The sequence below is a fragment of the Rattus rattus genome, chromosome 8 (genome assembly GCF_011064425.1).
Source record: "Rattus rattus isolate New Zealand chromosome 8, Rrattus_CSIRO_v1, whole genome shotgun sequence".
Taxonomy (NCBI): domain Eukaryota; kingdom Metazoa; phylum Chordata; class Mammalia; order Rodentia; family Muridae; genus Rattus; species Rattus rattus.
Genome location: NC_046161.1, coordinates 99182787 through 99197937, shown reverse-complemented (window position 1 = coordinate 99197937; position 15151 = coordinate 99182787). Strand labels below are relative to the sequence as shown.

The 15151-nt window shown below is 42.3% G+C and overlaps 1 protein-coding gene across 1 annotated transcript in view; it reads left to right on the top strand.

Moving 5' to 3' along the window:
* Positions 1 to 5124: 5124 nt before the first annotated feature.
* Positions 5125 to 15151, top strand: part of Rbm6 (RNA binding motif protein 6) — a 97533-nt gene continuing 87506 nt past the window's right edge. The window contains exon 1 of the mRNA XM_032910572.1: positions 5125 to 5275. The gene's annotated coding sequence lies outside the window, so the exon portion shown is untranslated. The remainder of the gene's footprint in view (positions 5276 to 15151) is intronic.

Here is a 15151-nt window from a genome sequence, read left to right as displayed (position 1 = left end):
TATGAATCATGAGGTACAGATAGTTTATATGATAGTCTTACAAAACTTAGGCAGTTTTAGGCTGTTAGATGAAACCAATGGTCCTTTTTTGGATGTTCTGTTTTGCTTTCTTTTTCCTGTTACAGAGTCAGGGGGCCTGCCTGACACAGGACATAGAAGAAACTTAAATAACCATGCTTGGGCCTAGAGAAGGGAGAACCATAACCCAACTCTAGAGCCAGCTTCCCGCTAAAGTAGAACATCATGAAACAACTTAAGTTTTTTGTTGTTGGTTTTGTTTGTTTGTTTGTTTTTTGAGCTCGGGTTTCTTAGTGTATCCCTGGTTGTCCTAGGACTCACTTTGTAGACCAGGTTGGCCTTGAAATCACAGAACTCCACCTGCCTCTGCTAATGAGAGCTGGGTTTAAGGGTATATCACCGATGCCTGGTAAAACAACTTTAAAAGTATCCACACACAAAAGATGTTTGGATCCCTGCTAAACTGAACCCAATGGCCAGAAAGCTCATAAACAAATTCTGAGCCATGACCATTAAAGCAGTCATGGCAAGTAATGTTAGTAGTGGCAGGTAGCAGCCGGGAGAGGCAGAGAGAGCAAAATCAAAACCAATAAACACAAAACACAGAAAGATCACACACTCAAAGGAGACCAGTCCTAAACAAAACATGCAGTGGCCACCATCATTCATAAGGTTCAACTGATCCTGACCCATATCCTTCTCAGGAACCATGTTTGCAACAAAACTTATCAACACACCAGAAAACACAGACTCAACTGCTCACACAAAACAGAAAAACAGTTCAAACAACTGGAAACAGGTAGATGGGTAACATCTCGCTTTTTGCCCTGGACAGGAGAGTATTTGGGTCTTGTCAAAAACCTCCATGCTCCAGATCAGGATCCCACAGAGAACCAGAGGTAACTTCCAGAGAAGGCCTTTGTGGATAGTGGCTGTTTTTCTCAGCACTATAGTTTATTCCTTTGCGGCACTGAAAGCATGCTGTGGAGCCTTGCAGTGTCTCTGGGCGTACAACTCTGAGATGGGTCTTCAGCCCCAGCATCCCTGAGTGAAAGTTTGGGTGGGTGGTCTGATCTCGCTGGGGCCTCCAGAAAATGTTAATTCTACCAGGTGAGAATAAGATCACTACCACAGATTTTAGAGCCAAATTTGAAGCAAGCTTTATTAAATACTGGCCAATATGATGGACATGGGTATTGGGTTCTAATACTTTGTCTTAATTTGGCTCCCAAAGTCACTCGGGAATCTGGATGTCCAGATGCTGAGGGTCCCTGTCCCTAATTGGTTTTGACTGATCAATAAAGGGCCAGTGGCCAATGGCTGGGCAGGGAGAAAGAGGCAGGACTTTTAGGATTTCTAGGCAAGAAACACTGGGTAAAAGAAGGGGGATTCCGCCATGAGAGGGGTGTAGGATGGACCACACCATAACTAGGAAGCAGAGAGATCAGAAATAAGAGCCCTCTGACATGTAAGAACCTGGGAAAGTGGTTTGGAGGTTTGGAAATGCCCAGGCATTGACTAGCCGTTGAACTAGTCAAGGCATATCAAAACTAAGCTGATCTTGTGTGTGTGTGTGTGTGTGTGTGTGTGTGTGTGTGTGTGTGTGTGTGTGTGTGTGGTGCGTGTGTGCATGCCTGCATGTTTTATTTGCGAATCCAGACAACTCTGGTGGGTGGCTAGAAGCACAATCACCTGTCGGTAGGGAGTTCAAAGTGGATTAACTATTCACCACTACATATGGGATTTCCAGAGAATGTCCCTCAGAACACCTTTATTCCTAGCACTTAGAGAGATAGAAGCAGGCAGATCTCTGTGTGTTCAAGGCCAGCCTGTCTACATAATGAATTTTATTAGTCTGCTGCTTATAAAGACAAAACCCACAAGGCTATGCACTTTCCATTTTTGTCCATTGGGGGCAAGCATACAACATCCTAATGTGCTTCCTGCTTACATACCTCACACCTACATATGACCAACTACATTCCGTGCAGCTGGAGCGACCAACCTTGTTTACAGAAGTGAAAACACATGGCTTGTTATTTTATGTGAACAACATTCCAGGAAGTTATCTATCTTTGGGCCAAGTAGAGATTACAGGTTAGAGGCATTTTTGTCTTATATTTTTTTATTTTAAATTTATTTATTTCATGTGTGTGAGCACACCTTTGATCTCTCCAGTCACACCAGAAGAGGGCATCAGATTCCATTACAGATGGTTGTGAGCTACCATGTGGTTGCTGGGAATTGAACTCAGGACCTCTAGAAGAGCAGTCAGTGCTCTTAATTGCTGAGGTATCTCTCCAGCCCATTTTATTGATTTTTTTCTTTCTTTAAAAAAACTAATTTATTTATTTTATGAATATGAGTACACTGTAGCTGTCTTCACACACTAGAAGAGGGCATCAGATCCCATTACGGATGGTTGTGAGCCACCATGTGGTTGCTGGGAATTGAAATCAGGACCTCTGGAAGAGCAGTCAGTGCTCTTAACGGCTGAGTCATCTCTCCAACCCATTTTATTGATTTCTTAAGCATAGTAATTTAAACTTAAAACATAACTTTAGCCCTCAGAACACCTTTAGTCCTAGCACTTAGAGAGGCAGAGGCAGGCAAATCTCTGTGAGTTCTAGGACAGCTAAAGCTACATGGGGAAACACTGTTTCAGAAACAAAACAAAACAACAAAACCTAAAATAACAATGATAACAAAAAAACCCCCCAAACCTCTCTTTGAGTTAAGTAGGATATACCTACTTAAAGAGTCCTAGCACTGTAGAGTCTGTGGCAGTAGGATTGTCTCCAGTTTCCGGACAAAGGAAGCTATATATCAAGACCCTTTAAAAGGATATTATTTAATGCTGTATATGGGTGTCTTGTCCATGTATCATGCAGGTATGTCTGCACCATGTGCATGCCTAATGCCTGTGGAGGTCAGAAGATGGCATCGGATCTCCTGGAACTGGAAATGGATGGTTATAAAACACTATGTGGATGCTGGGAACCCAACTTGGTTCCTTTGCAAGATCAATCACTGTTTTTAACTTCTGAGCCATTTCTCCATTCCTAAAACCACTTTGAGGTCTTTTAAGCAAACAGAGAAAGCTGGGGGAGATGGCTAAGTTGGTTAAGCACTTAAGCAAATGTGAAGACCTGAGTTTGACTCTCAAACCCCTGGGTAAAAGTGTTGAGCATGGCAGCACTCATCTATAGTCCCAGTGCTGGAGTCAGGTAGAAACAAGTCCCGGGCACTTCCTAGCCAGCCAGTCTAGTTGAATTGGTGAACTCCAGGTTTAGTGAGAGACTCTGCCTCAAAACATAAAGTGAAGGGCGCAGAGGGATGACTTTGTGGTTAGGAGCACTGACTGTTCTAGAAGTGGATTCTATTCACGGCCCCCACAATGATGACTAAAAATGTCTATAATTCCAGTTCCAGAGGCTCAAAACCTTCTTCTGGCCTCTATAGACACCAGGCACAGATATACAGGCAAACTACCCATTCGCATAAAATAATAATGAAAAGTGAGGCGAAGAACCACCGAGGCAGACACTTGAAAGTTGATCTCTAGCTTCCACATTCATGTGTACACACAACCCACCAGATGAGCATGGCTGTGCATTGCAGTAGTCCCAGTATTTGGAAGGTAGGGACGGGTAGATGATCTGGGCTAGCTTTGGGTACATAGTGAACTGGAAGTCAGCCTGAGTTATGAGAGACCTTGTCTTTTTTTTTTTTTTTTTTTTTGAGACAAAGTTTCTCTACTATGTAATCTTGGTTGTCCTAGATCTTGTTATGTAGATCACACTGGTCTCAGTTCAGCCTGAGAGTGTATATGTACATGTGTGTGTATGTGTGTGTGTTTTATATATTATGTATTTATTTATCCATCTATTTATTTGAGATAGGCGTTTCTTTTTGTAGCTCAGACTGTACTAGAACCCACTCTGTAGACCAGGTTGGCCTTGAACTCCGAGATCCATCTATTTCTGCCTCTGGAGTGGTGGGATTAGAATCTTGCACCATCACTTCTAGGCTCCATGCCCAGCTTTTTTCCAGTGGGCATTTACGGTAGCAGCATTTATTGATCTTTTATTCATCACATATGTACACACATATGGCCCCTCAGAGGCCAGAAAAGGGCACTGGATTCCACTGAACTGAAGGATCAGAGGATTGTGAACTGCCGTGTGGGTTTTGGGAATTGAACCTCTGGAAAGCAGCCAGTGTTCTTAGCTGATGAGCTATTTCTCCAGGCGTCTTTCTTTGACCTTAAAGTATTGAATTTAAGCTACAACATCAGGTCATATCGCCAGGGCATACACACATGGCACCAGGTGGCTGGGACCAGCAAGCTCCTTACAATTTAGACAAGCTTCCTCAGAACTTGAAGTCAGGTGTTTTAAGATCATTAGCTGGAAGATTCTGAAAAAGGTTGGGAATCAACAGTTCCTTTACTTGTTTTCCGTTAGAATTATGATGTGCAGTTTTTGTGACGAGTCACACGTGTCTACATTTATTGCCCAGAGCTAGCAAGGCCCTGTGGAAGCAAGTTGTATTTTCTTTTATGGGTTGAGCTACTGAACCTTTAACACGGTTGATTTCTGCTTGGAGTTTTTGACCAGAAGGCTACCGGTAGGTAAAAAGGACGAGTCTTTGGGTCCTAATACCTCTTCAACTCTAGCGTTACTTTTGCTCTTATGCTCTGGACTTAGGTAGACGGAGTCTTCTGTAGCCGAAAAGCCAGCAGCCTTTTGCCTTAAGAGAATAAGACCGAAAAGATCCTCTTCCATCTTCTGCACACGAACTGACAATTCCTCTCTTTCCAAAGGGGCAAGGCTAAGACCGTCCCGCAGCACTTGGCAGGGAGCAAACCTAGGATGTCAAAGCCACCTGGACATCTTGCACACTTGCGAGGAAAGCTCCAGAGAAGCAGCGACACCACTGAGGCCAAACCATAACTCCCAGCAGGCCCTGCGGAGAAGCGCGCCTTTTCATTGGGCAGTGGCTAGCAGCGTGCCTTTCCATTGGGTAGCGGATCCACCAGCCGTCAAAGCCGCTACGCGCAGGGCACGGCGGGAGAGGAGGCGGCGGGATTTGCGCCCGTACTTCATCTCCCGGCGGGCCCAGCGCTGAAGGCGGTGGCGCGACGCCTTTGTGGAAGCCGGAGCCCACCGGGAGGAAGTTCCGGTCTCCGGGACGCTGGGTCCGTGGCGGCCGCTGAGGAGGAGGAGGAGCGGGCCGCGGGGGCTACGCTGCCTTGGTAAGGGCCCAGGATACGAGAGAGGGCGTGCCCGAGCTGCTGGGATAGGGTCAGCGGTCCGGACGGCTCTGGTAATCGTCGGCCCGCGCGGCCTAGGGGCCGTGACTTCGAAGACACGGGGCTGCCGCGGCCTCGCTCGCGAAGACAGCCTAGCGGTGGTGTGTTGAGGGAGGCGCCGCTCGCGGCAGGAACGCCCCGGAACGGTCGCGGGCCCGGGGCGGGGCCCGAGGCGGCCGTAGAATTACCGGTCCCACCGCGGAGCGGCCAGCTGTGGGGCGAGCGACCTGCGCGTGGTAGCGGTTCCGGCGCTCAGTTCTGTGGAGCTGCAGGAGGGATTTCTTTTTCTTTCCCCTTCTATTTGTGATCCCGTTCTGAGACATCACTAGATACGGAGTTCTTGTGCCCTGCAAGTAACCTTGGCCGCCCACCCAGACACCCAGACAGGAAGGTGCGAGAGCTCAGAACCTGGCCCACGGGCCCGTAGAACCGGGAGGCGGGCGAGGGTGACTGGTGGGTTCTGTACCCGTTGGACGAATGTAGGAAGAGAGTGATGTTTCCACATATTCGTGCTTTAGATTCCTTTTGGCGTTGTAAATAATGTGCTTTTCCTTTAACTTTACAATTGACGTTGAGCTAATGAAATCAAGTGTGGGGTGCGTTTCTTAATAAAAACAACAAAAGGCTTGATATGTAGAGGACATACACTGGAGGTAGTTTGGATTTTTTTCCCCCTCACTCTAGGCTTGCTTATTAAGTTCAGACTAATTGGATATAAGTGAAGGAGTTTAGTAGTTTCCCTTGATCACCCAGGTCATTTTCTGAACTATGGATTGTGCCTCACTATTGTTAGTTTCCAACTTCCTGTTGATTAAATATGCCACAGTTACCAAGCTAGTGAGGATCAAAGGGAAAAGTGTCAACAGCTATGACAATGTGGAAAGTAATTAGCACTATATTACCATCCTGAGGATACATACTAGTTGAATCTGATGCCAGGCTTAGTGGAGTTTAATCCTAGAATTTAGGAGGCTGAGGTAAGAGGATGTCAGGTTTGAGGCCGTCTTAAGCTGCATTGAGACACTTAAAATCTTTGAGTCTGAGTTTTTTTTTCTTTTTCTTTTTTTTTTTTTTTTTTTTTTCCCGGAGCTGGGGACCGAACCCAGGGCCTTGTGCTTCCTAGGCAAGCGCTCTACCGCTGAGCTAAATCCCCAACCCCTTGAGTCTGAGTTTTAACTCCTTAACTAGTACACTTATATAAATGCTTATCTATCTATAAAATTTATAGAATTATATATAATATATGTATTCTGTAGTGTAGGATAGGTAGGGCTCGTTTCTCAGCTGGCCTAACATCCTTGCCTATTGAATCCAGGGCTTTCTTTATGCATGCTAGGCAAGTTCTCTACCACTCAAATACCAGCTTCCTTACAGAATTTTCTTACTGGGCTTGAGTCTATTCTTACCGTTAGGATCCTAGGTTTCTGTAGCTCTTCACATTAAGGAAGAATTTTTGATGGGAGAATTATTGTTGCCCCACCCACACCCCCATTAAATACAGGGTCTCTCATAGCCAGGCTGGATTTGAATTAAACTTGCATTAAACACCTAATCTTTCCACTTGTACTTTCTTTTTTTTTTTTTTTTTTTTGTTTCTTTTTTTTTCGGAGCTGGGGACCGAACCCCGGGCCTTGCGCTTCCTGGGCAAGCGCTCTACCACTGAGCTAAATCCCCAACCCCTTCCACTTGTACTTTCTAAGCACTACAGTTGGCTGCTGTCATTACTAGCTAAGGGAAGGTTGTTAAATAAATATACTTTAGGCTTAAGTATTAGTCTACTATACTCAAACTCATACTCATACTATATTATATACTCAGCTCTTAAATGTGCTCTTGAAATAGAAATTTGCCACCATGCATAGACGTATAAACTGATGTTAATGGCTTGGTTCAGAATCAGAATTATGTAGATAATAAAACTATTGAAAAACTTTGATTTATTTATTTGAGACAGTTTCACTGTTTAGCCCTGGGTGGCCTGGAACTGGCTATAGGGACTAGGCTTGTCACAACTTAGATCTGCCTGCCTATGCCTCTAGAGTACTGGTGTTAAAGGTTTGTGCCTACAAGCCTGATCTGAGTGTGTTTATAACAATTCTGTCATGGTGTATAACTCAGTGTAGTAGAGTTGATAACTAGAGTTTCAGAAATCTGACATTGAATCCATGTACCCTTCACTAACACTGACAGTGGACAAATCGACGTCTTCAAGCTTCAGTTCTTCATTTGAAATAAGGTTAATGTATACAGCCGTCTCATGTAGTATTGTTGTTTTGGTGAGTTAGATTATTTATTTAATGTGATACTGCACTTTTTTCCCCCATGGGTCACCATTCTGAGCTTGTGGCACTAGAAAAAGAGCCCATAGCTTTGTGAATTTTAGACAGTCAATCTCCCACTAAGCTATGTCTCCCCAGCCTATGTTTATTATATAATACATGTAATGCTCTTAGGACAATGTCTGGTATACATACAATATTCACTAAATATTAGCCACCGCTATTGCTTTTTCATTTTCCTTTGAAATAATAATTTTGTGTATGTAGCCCAAGCTACTGTAAACAGAGTCTCTGAATTTCTCAGTCTCTGAGGTCAGGACAAGTTGGAGTTGGTTCTCTTATCCTACCATGGGGGTTGTGAGAATCAAACTCAGTCTGTAAGCCTGGCAGTAGGTACTTATTGAGCCATTTCACCAGTTCCCACCTTTTTTGAGACAGAGTCTCTCCTGGGACCTATGACTTGTTAGTTAGGCTAGGTTGCAGCCATCTTGTCCCAAGGATTCTCCTGTCTACACCTCTCCAGTGCTGACATTATAAGCATGGATCATAATGCCTATCTTTTTATTGTTGGTGCTAGGTATTCAACTCAGGAAACAGTTTACCAACTGAGCTATTTTCCCAACAATCTCCACCCTTTTGAGACAGGGTCCCGCTAAATATCCTGGCTGCCTCATCTTCCCTGTGCTGGGATTTAGGGCCTGTGCCACCAAGCCTGGCAACTTGCCTTTTTTTTTTTTTTTAAAGATACAGTTTCATGTAGCCCATTCTGGCCTGGAATTCCTACTACTACTGCAGCCTCTACTTCCAGAGTACTAAGGTCATAATGTGTGTCACTTTACCCTACATTGTACTGTATACATTGTAACAAAAATTTACCTTTTAAGCCATCTTAAAGTATACAGTTCTGCAGCATTAGTTACATCCACATGTTACAACCATCAATGGTTATTGCTAAAACGTTGATCTATTAGAAACTCTGTAATCATTAAACAAGTAACTTTCAATTTTTCCTTGTAGCCCCTGATAACTTTTACTCTACTTTGTTTCTCTGAATTTTGTGTTTCAAGTATAGTTGCTTTTTTTTTTTTAAAGATTTATTTATTTAGCTGTCTTCAGACACACCGGAAGAGGGCATCAGATTCCATTACAGGTGGTTGTGAGCCACCATGTGATTGCTGGGATTTGAATTCAGGACCTTTGGAAGAGCAGTCAGTGCTCTTAACCACTGAGCTATCTCTCCAGCCCCATGTTTCAAGTATAAATGGAATGATGATGCAATATGGTATTTTCTATGTTGGATTATTTGGCTTAGTATGATTGTTTCTTTCTTTCTTTTTTTTTTTCTTTTTCTTTTTTTTCGGAGCTGGGGACCGAACCCAGGGCCTTGCGGTTGCTAGGCAAGCGCTCTACCACTGAGCTATATCCCCAACCCCAGTATGATTGTTTCTTAAAGTTGATTGATTAGATAGTATGTATCAGAATTTTATTCCTTTTCTCATTCAATAGTATTTCATCCTTTGTGTAGAGGACTTAAAATCTTTTTAAATACATGTATATGAATCTGTAAGTATGTGCAAGTTGAGTGTAGATGCTTATGGAGGCCACCTGGTTTGGTCCCCAGCTCCGAAAAAAAAGAAAAAGAAAATAAATAAATAAATAAATAAAAAAGATTTATTCATTTATTATATATAAGTGCACTGTAGCTGTCTTCAGACACACCAGAAGAGGGTATTGGATCCCATTACAGATGATTGTGAGCCACCATATGGTTGCTGGGAATTGAACTCAGGACCTCTGGAATCTGGAAGAACAGTCAGTGCTCTTAACTGTTGAGCCATATCTTCAGCCCCGATGGGCACTCTTATGTTACATGTCATGGTAATTGAAATAAGTCAGTTGTAAGGAAAGCACTGTATGATTTCAGTTGTTGAGGAATTCAGTAGTCAAAAACCATAAGTCAGAGGTGATACATGCCTTTAGTCCCAGTACTCTAGAGGCAGAGGCAGACCGGTCTCTATGAGCTTAAGGCCAGCCTGGTGTACAGAATTCCAGGGTAGCCAAGGCTACATAGAGAAACCCCATCTCAACAACCAAACCAAAACAACATATGAAAAGTGGAGTAGTAGAATAGCAGAAGAGGAGTAGGAGAATAGTGGGAAATTACCATGTAATCCATAGTTTTACAAGATTAAAAGAAGTAAAGAAATGGATGGTGTTGGTGATTGTACAACACTATAAATATTTAAAGTCACTGAGTTTAATTGCATACTTAAATACTTAGGTGATAAACTGTACACGTTTTATTACAGTAAAAGGACTTGGAGAGGCTAAGGATGTGCCGCAGTTGGTGTGGTGCTTATCTACATGTAGAAAGTCTTGGGCTTGAACTCCAGTTTGTAATAAACTTAGGTGTGATAGTGAACATTTGTAATCCCAGCATTCCCGAGAAGAAAGTGGGAGGAGCAGAAGTTCAGGGTCAGCCTGGGCTATATAATGAAGACTCTTTGTTAAGAAAGTTTGTACTGATTTGCAGAGGACCTGAGTTCAGTTCCCAGCACACAAAATCTGTAACTCCAGCTCTGGGGGCATACAAAGGCTCTGATCCCGTGGGCATCTGTACTTACAAGCACATACCAAACAGAGACATATACATATAACTAAAAATATCAGCAAAGGAGAAAATTAAATATGAAAACCAGAAATTATGCCAGTACTAAAGAGGTTGAGGTAGGAGGATAGTGAATTCAAGGCCAGCCTCGGTTATGCAATAAGCACACGTGAAGGGGGTAAATGGGGAAGGAAGAGTGATCAACTGGTTACCATTATGATTCCATCCATATAAAGGTGCTGACCTGTAATGAGGATTCTTTTTTCTCATAGCCTATTTTTTGGTTTCCTGAAAGCCAGTTTTGTTATTATTCGGTGATGTTTGTTTTTATGAGGCAGAGTCTCTCTCTGTAGCTCTGGCTGTCTGGAACTAGCTCTGTATACCAAGGGGGCTGGTATTAAATTTTTTTTTTTTTAAAAACAAGATCTTAGGTAAGCCAGTCTGGCCTCAAATCCTGTGTAGCCAAAGAAATGTTTTGCTTAATGTATATATGTGCTCTCTATATGCCTGGTGAGACGGTCAGAAGAAAACATCAGATCCTTTAGAATTGGAGGTGTGGATGCTGGTAACTGGACTCAGATCCTCTTTTAAGAACAGTAAGTTTTCTTAACTGCCTCCATAGTGCTAGGACTAATGGCATGTGCCACCACACTCCACTCAGCTCTTGTTTCTACCTCTAGTGGTGCTCGGATTATAGCCATCCCACCTGGCTGGCCCTGGCCGGCTCTAATTTATAGTAGTCCTCTTGCCTCTCTCTCCTGGGTGTTAGGTTTACTGATATGAGCCATCTTGTCCTGGCTAACCTGGAAACCTGTTTGGATTTGGGGGATGGGGTGGAGGGGTATTCTGGTGCTAAACTGAAAGTAAAGAACTCATGTAGAAGGACATGACTAGGAATGTAGTTTTTAACTTGATGTGGAGGCTTGCCCTCTGAGGACCAGGTGAGCCATTTCCAGTGTGAAATTATTTCTTTTTTTTTTCTTTTTTCTTTTTTTCGGAGCTGGGGACCGAACCCAGGGCCTTGCGCTCGCTAGGCAAGCGCTCTACCACTGAGCTAAATCCCCAACCCCGTAAAATTATTTCTTATTACTTGAACTTTCACAACTCTCATTTGGATATTTGAACTACTAGTTCCACAATCTGGGCCTACTACATTTTCACTTGGACATGTATTTTCAAAACTCACTACAGGGCCCATCTACTCTTTCCTGTGTGTAGAATGTGATAGGTATGGGGTGTGGTCAGTAAGCTAGGCTAGTATTTGTGTCTTTAGGGTTGATGGTTTAGAACTAGTTGATGTAGGTGACTCCTTAGTACGTTCTGACCTTTGTTGTCATGCTGTTCATACATCAGGCTCCCATTTATACTTTGATAATAGGTGCTAGAGAGAGAGTTCATTGCTTAAAAGTACTTGATGCTGGGGTTGGGGATTTGGCTCAGTGGTAGGCGCTTGCCTAGCAACATAAGGTCCTGGGTTCGGTCCCCAGCTCTGAAAAGAAACAAAAAAAAAAAAAAAAAAAAAAAAAGGGTACTTGATGCTTTCCCAGGGGACCTGGTTTGTTTTCCAGTATCCACATGATATCTACAGGGTTCTGGTGCTCTCTTTTTGTCTACTCATATACAACTTGCTCATGGTGAGCAAATACACATGCAGGCAAATAGGCATACACAGAAAAAGTAAAAGTATTTTAAACTTTGATAATAGTTTGAGATTATTTAGTATCTAGGAATTGTATTTTTTATGACTAGTGTCTTGTTTTTTATTTTTAAAATTTAAAGTATGATGGTTGTCAAGCGTCAGAGTGTAACTTAGAATCTGTTTTCTTGTGAATCCCAGGGATTGAACTCAGGCCATCAGGCTGGCAGCAAATAGTGTTTATTACCTGTGACCTATCTTGCTGTCCTCGAGGAATTGTATTTGCTTTGGTTACTAAACTATATTTCTTTATTTTTTATTTTTTTGGTTTTTTTTTTTCCCCTTTTTTTCGGAGCTGGGGACCGAATCCAGGGCCTTGCGGTTGCTAGGCAAGCGCTCTACCACTGAGCCAAATCCCCAACCCCTATTTTTGTTTTTTTGAGACATAGTTTCTCTGTGTAGCCCTGGCTGACCTTGGAACTCACTCTGTAGACCAGGCTGACCTTAAATTCAGTCTGCCTCTGTCTCTAGGCACTGGGACTAAGGGCATGCACCACCACCACCCAGCTTAAACTACATTTCTTTCTTTTTTTTTTTTTTTAAAAGATTTATTTTTATGAGTCTTCAGACACACCAGAAGAGGGCATCAGATCCCATTACAGATGGTTGTGAGCCACCATGTGGTTGCTGGGATTTGAACTCAGGACCTCTGGAAGAGCAGTCAGTGCTTTTAACCGTTGAGCCATCTCTCCAGCCCAAACTACATTTCTTAAGAGCTCTCAGTTTTCCTATCTTTTCCTTATCTGGTTGATAAATCATTTGTCCTTTTTCTTTTTCTTTTTTCCTTTTATCTTTTTTTTTTTTTTGATCAACAGTGTGCATCTGTGGTTTATTTTTATTTTATATTTGTCTGTATATATGTCTGTGTGAAGGTGTTAGGTCCCCTGGAAATGGAATTATAGGCTCTGCTGTGTGGGTTCGTAGGAAGAACAACCAGTGCTCTTAACCACTAAGCCATTTCTCCCTCCTGCTGTCTTTTATTTTTGTGAGACAGTTTGAGTAACCCAGTACAGGTCTTGCACTCAGTATGTAAATGAGGCTGAATTCATGGGGATAGTCCTGCTGAGTTTCTTAAGTGTTCGGAGGCGACCTGAGCTACCAGCTTGGCTTCTCTGCCTGTTTTTAATATTATTTTTTTTAAAGATTTATTTATTATATATAAGTACATTGTAGCTATCTTCAGACACACCAGAAGAGGGCATCAGATTTCATTACAGATGGTTGTGACCCACCATGTGGTTGCTGGGATTTGAACTCAGGACCTCTCGAAGAGCAGTCAGTGCTCTTAACCACTGAGCCATCTCTCCAGCCCAGCTTCTATGTCTTAAAACACAAAACAAAAACAAAATTAAAATTTTATTTCTTCTTAGCTAGGGATTGAATGATTGCCCAAATGCATCATAATCAAGTGATCTACTTAGCTACTTTTTCAGCCCTCTCTTCTTTATGGAAATCCTGTGCTTCATATGTTGGTCTGATGATGCTCCTTCATTTGTAATATTTGTCATTCATTTTAGATCATGCTTTTCATTTCTGCTTCTGTGAGTTGATAATTTTGTACTGTCCTATTTTCAAGTTTTATGATCCTTCTGCTTGCTCAGTTAACTATTGTTGAAATCCATGGTGAGCTTTTTATTATAAGCAGTGTACTTTTCTACTCCAAAATTTGTTTTTTACTTCTCAGTACTATTTTCTGCATATTTATTTATTTATTTATTTATTTATTTATTTATTTATTGACAGGGTTTCTTTGCATAGCTTTGACTGCCCTAGAACTAGCTCTGTAGACCAAACTGTCCTTGAACTCCCAAGAGAGCCACTTGTTTATGCCTCCTAAATTCTGGGATTAATGGTTTATGCCACCTCCACCACCTGTGTCTGTGTGCCTGCCTGCCTGCCTGCCAGCCTGCCTGCCTGCCTGCCTGCCTTCCTTCCTTCCTTCCTTTCTTCCTTCCTTCCTTCCATGTGTGGTAGAGGAGGAGGAATATGGGGGTCAGAGGACAATTTTGTAGAATCTATTCTTTTCAACCTTTGTGTGGGTTCAAGGAGTGGAACCCAGATTATCAGGTCTGTGTGGCAGGCACTTTTACCACCACATGAATTATCTTGACATTATCAAACATGGTAGAGAAGTTTTCTTTATAAAATGACAAAGACAGCTACTTTGAACTGTTGAAGAAATGTAATTGGGTAGAAAATTTCAACAAATTTTTTTTTTTTTTTTTGGAAACAGTTTCTCAGTTTCCTGAGTGCTGGGATTATAGATGTATGCCAGTGAATGCAACTTTAAACTATTTTCTTTCTTTTTGGTGAGGATGAGGGGAGACAGTCTCATGTAACCCAGACTGGCCTTTGGACTTGCCATATAGCCTAGGATAACCTTGAACTCCTCATTCTCCTTCCTCTGCCTTATTTCTGAGATTATAGGTGTATATCACAATGCCCAGTTTTGAACTGTTTTCTAAAGAGACTTCCTCCATTGCCAGAGATCTTTGAATAGTATGCTAGTCAGTCATCCTGAAGCAGTTCATTTCCTTTGTGAAGAGAGCCTCCTTTTTTCTTGAAAATTTTTTTAAAAGATTTATTTATTTTATGTGAGTACACTGTTGCTTTCTTCAGACACACCAGAAGAGGGCATTGAATCCTATTACAGAGGGTTGTGAGCTACCATGTGGTTGCTGGGAATTGAACTCAGGATCTCTGGAAGAGCAGTCAGTGCTCTTAACTGCCCAGCCACCTCTCCAGCTCCTTCTCTTGAATTTTTATCTTTTATATTTAATAGGTGCTTTTTTTTGGTGTTTTAGGATTTTTCCCCCTCTTCCTGCTTTTTAGTTTGTTTCTTTTCTTTTCTTTTTTTTTTTAAAGATTTTTTTATTTTATGTATATGAATACACTGTAGCTGTCTTCAGACACACCAGAAGAGGGCATCAGATCTCATTACAGATGGTTGTGAGCCACCATGTGGTTGCTGGGATTTGAACTCAGGACCTCTGGAAGAGCAGTCAGTGCTCTTAACCACTGAGCCATCTCTCCAGCCCCTTTCGTTTGTTTCTTATGTAGGTTTCTTATATAGCTCTGGCTGTCTTGGAGCTTGATGTGTAGATCAGGCTTGTCTCTACTCGAATCACAGGCTCTTTCTGCTTTTTGAAAGATTCTTGACTTACTGATCTTGGTGTTGAAGATGTTGAATCTTTACATTTCTGTTTGATTTTCTGTAATTTTGTCTGGAGTATTTT